The sequence below is a fragment of the Nesoenas mayeri genome, assembly GCF_963082525.1.
Source record: "Nesoenas mayeri genome assembly, chromosome: 11".
In the NCBI taxonomy this organism is placed as follows: Eukaryota; Metazoa; Chordata; class Aves; order Columbiformes; family Columbidae; genus Nesoenas; species Nesoenas mayeri.
Genome location: NC_137563.1, coordinates 5,307,413 through 5,315,401, shown reverse-complemented (window position 1 = coordinate 5,315,401; position 7,989 = coordinate 5,307,413).

Sequence of the window (7,989 nt, the reverse complement as noted above, 5' to 3'; positions counted from 1 at the left end):
GGCAAGGGGGAGAGAAATGCTGCTGGAAGGAGATCTAATGTATAATCAGATAAATGCTTATAAAGCTTTTTGTGTTCAGTAGGACATTTGTTCCAGACTGTACATCTGAGCTTAGATCACTAACTGAACCTAGCTCAGGTTTTGCTAAGATTTCCTGTGGCTTCTTGCTTATTGAAAGCATGTCCATACATCCTTGGGTATTTTGCCTTTTCCTGTAGCGTGTGTGCAACGTAATGAGATAAACAGACAAATTATAACAGACTGCAACTCTTATTGAAAGAAAGGTCCTAGAGGCACTGAAAATTGAATAGCATAGAACCAAAATCACAGGTCCAGATAAGTTTAGTTCTTTGTAGAGAAGGATGGAGAGGAGCTCTGGAATACACATTATAGCTGATACCATCACCAGGGTGTATTTGCAGAGCTGTGCCTGTGCTCATGCCTGCAGTAGCAAGGGGTGCTTAAGGACAGGAGCCAGCTGAGGCTCAAGGTGAAACCTGACATTATTCCTAGTCTTCAACAAACATTCTCTGTTTTGTGCCTTATGCACTAAGAATGACTCAGTACCATCAATTTGCCATCTTCTGTAGCAGTCCAAGTAGCCAACACTGCAAGACTGTCAGTGTGTGGAGGACTATATCCCTCAGTGACAAAATATCTGAGTAGTTACTGCTGTGTGTCTTTCTGATTGGGAAAAAAGGACTTTATTGTTCCAGGGATAGTTTCAGAAATGGAGCAGGCGGGAGCAGCATCCAAGCTGCTCTATACATAAAGACCTTACTCTCAAAATGGTTTGGAAGCCAGACAGAATGGAATATTTCTCCTATTTTCTTTACAGCTGAAAAAACATGAAAAATCACAGGAGCGCATTTATTGCCATATTTCAGTTCCAAAGTTTGCCTTATTTAAAAAAAAAAGAAGAAGAAGAAATAAAACTGGTTTTGCCCACCCCCCTCACTTTTCTTCCCCCCCTTCCTTCCCTCCCATTTCCTGGACCAGGCTGAGGTTTTTAACAGAAAAGCTCTCAGTCCTGCGCAGAGGCTGGGAACATGAAGAGGGATAATAAAGTGTTTGTTCATAGAGATCGTAGAGGAACAGTCTGTAGTTTTACATGGTGGAGAAACCACCATTTGACACTGAAGCGTACAAGGATGTGGGACGTGCTGTCTAAGTATACATGAGAACCCTTCCAATGTCTTGCCGGGTGATGGTGTCTCCTCAGATCTCACCAAACCTTTAGTCCCCAGTGTTGGTGTCTGAAAATAATAGTGCAGAAATAAGGCTGGATGGAGGTTACCATGTGTCTTGATGAAACTAAGGTCTGTTCCCTGATGAGGAATAAACAGAAGATGGAAAAGCAGCTGAGGAGAGAGAATCCAAAGCTAAATGAGTAGTGGTGGTTTTGACTCTTGTTCAGGAGCCTCTTTATATCCACAATTTTAAAGGAAATATTGTCTTTGGAAATACCTTTATGCTCAGGAATATCTTCTAGGTAATAAGTGGCATTTTATTAGCTGCCAGAAACAATACGTAAGTATATTAAAGGTCTTCCAAAATTAGAGAAACAAGGAAGCTTAAAATGACGCATCCACCTTGATCCAAAAAAAAAAAATAAAAAGGACAACAGCAGGATTAAGGGTGACAAAAATAAATGTAATTGCTACAAGGGTGATTAACATGGTGTGGAACAGGCAAATACCACAAGAGAAACTGCAGATGGAACTCAGTTAAAATAGACTAGAACAGAAAATGCTTTCCAGCAAGCAAACAAGTTAGACTGTGCTGCAAATGGGCCATCTGGCTATTTTCCACTGTACAGTCTTACTGTGTAGGCACTTTGTTGGACTCTCACTGTAGTGACTTTTCCTTTTCTCGCTCTCTCCAGATTCTTCAGTCCTTTGAAAACCTGGGGACAGGGTTGGAAGAGCACGGGATTAACCTGTCTGCACATACGTACACACTTCCCTCCACACACACTTAGATTCTCAAACACATTTATATGCAGCCAATTTAGGACAGTCTGCACACAACCTGATATAGAAGCATGGCCTTCAACATAAAATAAAGTGGCAGTAAACTTCAGTGAAAGAGACAGTTGTTCCCTGGTGTGAAGAGCCCCTGAGCCTACCAGCATTTCCCGGCTCTGTCTTTTTTGGAAAGGCAAGAGCTGAGTTGGAGAGGGCCTTGTTTCTGCCTTGGTCACTGGTTAGAGAAGGTAGGATGGTTGGGATTTTTGTGGCAGTTTGGTTAGAGTCATCTTCCTCCAGACTGCTTGGTACTGTGCACATGGAGAGATACTCTGATGCAGAGGCAGAGCCCTGGCCTTGCGTAGCGTGTCCTACCTCCTCCTCTCTTCTCGCCACAAAAGCCTCCTGCTCCCGCTCTTCTCCCAGCAAGCACAAATGGAGTTTTGCAAGAAAATAATCTGGAAGGTGGTTTTGTAGCATGGACCTTGCAGAAAGAGCATTATCATTGCTGGTTTTGTGTACGGCTCTGGGCTGCAAGAATTAGTCTGTTCCAGTGCTCCTTGTTCAAGATTTGACCATCCTCTCTCAGTTGTCACCCAGGAGGAGCTCCACCCAAGTGTCAGCAGAACTCTTCAAGGTGACTTTTTCTACTAGAAGATGAGGACTCTGCAACCAAATAGGGGTTTGTCAGCATCCTCCTATGTCAGGTACCTCCTATGTCAGGTACTTCCTATGGGTTCAGTAGCTCATGAAATAGCTCAACTTTTTCTAGTAGCCAGGCTAACTTGATGATTTTCAAAACAGTAGTCAAATGAAGTTAATTCCAGAGGCCTGTGTTATTTTTGACATATATGGTGGAGGCATTGACTGTATTTCCAACATGTTGCTCAGGTCCACCTCTCTCCTTAACCATTCAGCTGCAGTTGGGGGCCAACCAGTAAGATGCTGAGCAGGTGACATTCTTGCCACTGCTTAGCCTGCTCCAGGCTTTACTCAGTCATACAGCTCAGGCACCTCCTTATCCCCCCTGAAAATCTTTCCTCTGCACCAGATACCTTCTTGGTGAGTACACACCGCTCCAGGTTGGTTCTCCCATAAAATGTACCTTCGTGTTCCTTGGGCCCAGCTCATCTAATCTGAACTCACACCTCTGTAAAGACAATATCCACCCTTGAGCTAATCACTCTCCTCTGCTCTGACAGTCAGGGGAGGGGGATTATCTGTTTTAAGGTATGGACTATATAATCTGGTTTAGATGTTGCTTTAGATCAAGAGGAACATCTTCCTCAGTCCCCTTGGCTAGATAGGTCAGGTGTCCATCACCTGTGCTATCCATGTCTGCTCAGACATGCTCTGTCTTTACTTACTTCCAGAACTGCTCCTTCAAGCAGCTGTTTGCTCCTTACTATGTGCTTAGACGTCCCACTAGAGACGACATGGAGTAGAATATTGGGGCATGGAACGACTGCTGCAACAATAGGACGTTAATCAAAGGCATTCCCAGCATAGTGAATCTCAACCAGAGCAGTGTGCAGGCTCAGGTCTGGATGTCTTTGGTGCATTTAAGTGAAATGAAAAATGGAGATCAACATTGCAAACAGCACCCTGAGGAGTAGGTTGGGTTTCTTACTGGCAGGGAGTCAACACTTTCACAGAATACACCCAAAACATCATTATTGTGATTTGTTTAACCACTGCTCACAAGGAAAATCCTCTGGGCTTCAGTGGGATAAGAGGAGGGTGGGTTTTTTCTCCATAGCTAAACCAAACTGCAAAGATACTGCTGGTCCCAGCTGTTTTCACATGAGGCTATTTTCCCTTGTGAAAGATCAGCATAAGGATTGAATAAGACTTGGAGTACATGAGCTTGTCTTAGCTTTTGAGACGAAGTGAATTTCCTCTATTTAGGGCATTTTGTTCCGTGATGTCAGACTGATGCACACATGAACACGGAAATAACAACTGTGTGGGACTCGGAACAGTACCAATGTTTGCTGTAGGCACAGACCCTATACGTCTTTTCAGCCAGCCAGCTCCCATTATATTTAAACACCTCTGTTTCCATGCTCCTGGATCTTTCTTTTCTTTAGTGGCTAATCTGAGTCTAAAGCTGCCTGCCTCTCTTGGCTGAGTTCATTGCACAACACTCAGGACCATTCAGCTCACTTGGATTCTGGCAAAATGCAGGACCTGCTGAAAGGTAACTGATTTAAGGAGCCTGGAGAAGAACTTTTATTTAACACCTGAACACGTATCATGACTAAAGACTTAGTAATGGCTAGGAGACTGTCCTCTAGCTGAATCCCCTCCAAGTGTCTTCTACCCTGGAGAGTCGACTCCTGCTCCCAGAACTCCCCTGATCTTTGCTGTCCTATTTCTCCCTTTATCCAGAGGGTGAGAATACAGGTTATCCTTTGGAATGGCAGGTTTGGGGTGGTACAAGTAGAAAAAATTCTGAGCCTACCCCACAACCTCAGTTCATTCCAGGGAGACAGTCCTCAGTCGATGTCAGGCTGGTCCATAGTGAAAGCAGTGATCTACACCAGAAGGGCTCTTGATGCACAGCTCCACAGTTATTTGTCCTTGTAGGAAGCATTCCTCTAACTAAACAAGAATATACTTCAGAGAGTGGACTTTGGTTTCCACTTCAAGGCTCAACGATACATCAAAATGCAGAAACTGTGTCTGCCTTAAGTTTTCTGCAGTGCCTCATGTGTTAGCAGTGACTGGTCTGTAACCTGGAGATGTTCCCCAAAATACAGCTTAACCCCTTTTATTTCTCCACTGGCAGCTCACCCCAAATCCTTTTCTTGCTCCCTGACACGGAGCCGGGGAATGCCTCATCTCTGCAGAATTCAGGCATAGCTGGCTGAGACTGAGCAGGGAAGGGGGGTGATTTTACAGGATGTCTTTTTTTGCCTTAGATCTTACAAGGCAGGTAAAAAATGTGTGTGATATTCATAAACATGATTCTTTGTACTGCCTAGAGCCAGGCAAGATGAATAATGCAAGAGCAGAGATTGAAACAGTGATACGTTTGTCTTCATGAATTTTAATGTCAGAAGGGACCATTCTGGGCTTATCTCCCGTGAACGTAAGTTGCTTCAACTTCACTCTGCTACCTCTGTATTGAGCCCACTAACTTGGGTTTGCTTATGCCATGTCTTCCAAAGAAGACTTCAAGTCTGGATTCTAAGTTATCAAGAGACAGAAACTCTACAGCTCCCCTTGGTACTAGTTTCAATGACCCATCACCCCTGTTTAAACTGTGGGTTTGTTTTCCATTTGTGTTTGCTTTGCGTATGGCTCTCAGCTATTAGTTCTGGTGATGACTTTCTATTACATCAAAGAGCCCTTTAGCATCAGCAGCTTCTGCTTGAAACAGTATTTGTGCACTGTTGTGAGCTTCTTAGTATTTTTCTGTGGTGGTGTTACAATAACTAGATTCAGACTTCCCAGTCTCCCCCCACAAGACATTTCCTCCAGCCCTCAGATCCTTGCCAGTGGATATATTCTGCACCATCTTTTTCTGATATCCTTATGCCAACCCAAACATGTGCAGAGTATTCCCGATGCTCACCACCAATGCACAAAGAGGTATTCCCATTTGTTTTTATGTCAGAGAATGGCAGTGGTTCTCCTGAGTGACTCTAGGACACAACATCCCATTGTCAGGCGTGCTCTGCATCCCTTGTATAATTTTATATTTGATTCTATTAAAATATAGTATATTTTGAAATACATTGGATCTCATACTGACCCCTGTAGATGCCCATTACAAATACGTCCTGTAATATCAGTGTCCCTCAGATGGCTCCATTTAGAGACCTGCTAGTGAGTCTTCTGTCAAGCCATCTTAATGTATGTACTACTGACGTTACATACTCTTATAACATGGAACCCTATGAAATCCAAGCCTTATCAAAACCTAATTACATTATATCACAAGCACGCAGGCAGCTTTATCAGACAAACTTAGAATCAGGCCAACTAACAAAAGCAAGTTTGGAAGCACCTGTTTTGTATACAAGTGACACAGCTAAGATTAATATTACAAGTATTCTTCAGTGCTTAATTATTTGAAGTCTGTATCAGATTTTCCATTATTTTCCCTGGAATTTATGTTAATCAAACTAGCATGTATTTAAGAGGCTCAACGTTGTATATCTTGTCTGAGTATTGGCACAGTGCTTAGATATTTGGGACCTGCCCCAGTGCTCCAGCCCAGGTTATAAATGAACATCAGCAGGCCAGCAATTTAGTCAGCCAGCTCTTTGAAGACTCTTGGGTATGGCTGTTTAGCCAAGATGATTTCAGGCTGTTTATCTGTAGCAGATGGTGTTTCCAATTCTCCTTGCTTCCCAATGAGCAGGAGGTATTTCATTGCCCAGCCCCAGCCCACCCTATGGGCATGTCCCCTGCCATCATCCAGGTACAGACCGCCAAACACTCTGACATCTTCTGCAGCATGCCAGTTGACTTGGTACTGGTCATCAGTGGAGGGAAATGGTGAAGTCACCTGTCATGCTGCAGAAGAGGTTCATAATAGATTATTTATGCAGACATCATTCCTAACAGGAGAGATACCCAGAGATACCACTCCAGGGTTTCTCCCTGAGGTTGGCACTTACCTGATATTATATTCCCAGGTGCAGCAGAAATTGAGATATGTCTATTTGATCTTGTTCAGCTCCACAGCTGCAAACTCAAGCCTCCATGCTTCTCTGCCGATATGTTCCAGCCCTGTTCTGTCCTATTTTATGCAGTGTAAATGCCTTTATTAACTAAAGATTTCACAAAGATAAGATTTTGTGATGTGTCAGGTTGAAATGAATGAGTGCATGAAGGTCAATTTTTTCATAAGTGAAAGGCTAATCCTGGACTGTACAGGATGAGGTTTATTTTTGGCCTTTTCTTGTGCCAGTGAGGACATTTATTGGACTTTTCTGCAAGGCTGATAAGCATATTCTCAGAATGTTCCCTGTCAGCTGAGGTCAGCTGGGATCTTTCTAGATCACAGGGGCTAAACAGACAATATTTGGACAGGTGACCTGAAAGGAAACACCAGTGATTCAGTAGGTGTGGTCTTTCCTCTGAGTCAGTGCTGAAGTGTGATGCCAAACGATGCCCTGTTGCTGGAGGACATGTTTTTTATTTGAAATATTACAACCAACTTTAGCATTTGTGGATATTTAAAATCCCATTATATTATACTGGGGGATAATTCAGTTTGGATTAATTTGTTTAGCCTCCCTATATTGCTTCTGCCATTCAATGTCAGAAGGATGCTCTTTTCCTTTCCTCAAGCTTTCAGAAGGAGCAGGTTGCTCTGAATAATTGAGGGGTCACAAAAGGATATTTTTAGAGTGGAGTTAAGATGCCCAGACTTGTATCCTGTGGATTTCTTTTATTAGTTCAGGATCCATTTGCAGTTAAGGCTATACATGCTGTCAATGCAGGTGTGTTGGACTAAAACATTGTAACCTTTGGCTTTTCCATCATATAGAAGGCAGATTTGCCTTCAGAGCATTTTAAGGTATACAAAATGCATCCGTCCTTGTGGCTGGAGAACCAGCGCTGGCTTGAATGGAGGATGCTGGTGAGGGGCAGCTCCTGTTCTGAGGTGAAGGCTTAGTGGATGTGGTGGTCCCTCTCAAGTAAATACACAACCAGTGTGAAGTTCTGTTGGAAAATTGTCTTTCTGCTCTACAGGGAAGATTGAATCACAAGAGACACAATGGAAGAGCAATATAATAAGTGATCTATAACAACACTTCAGTCTGTTGCACATAGCAGAGCATCTTATTTATTTGTCTCACGGATGCATTTCCTGAAGCAAGAGGCACTTGGAGGCAGCATCCTTCCCCAAGGACCTGCTCTCACTGTCAGCCACATGTAGGAGGTTTAAGGGGCAGCTGAAAGCATTGTGCTGCCCTGCAGCAGTATCCGCAGCTCTCAGCTCCCTGTGAACATACGGCTGTCATAAACCCTGTCTCCCTCTCTTGTTTCTTGCAGGTAAACT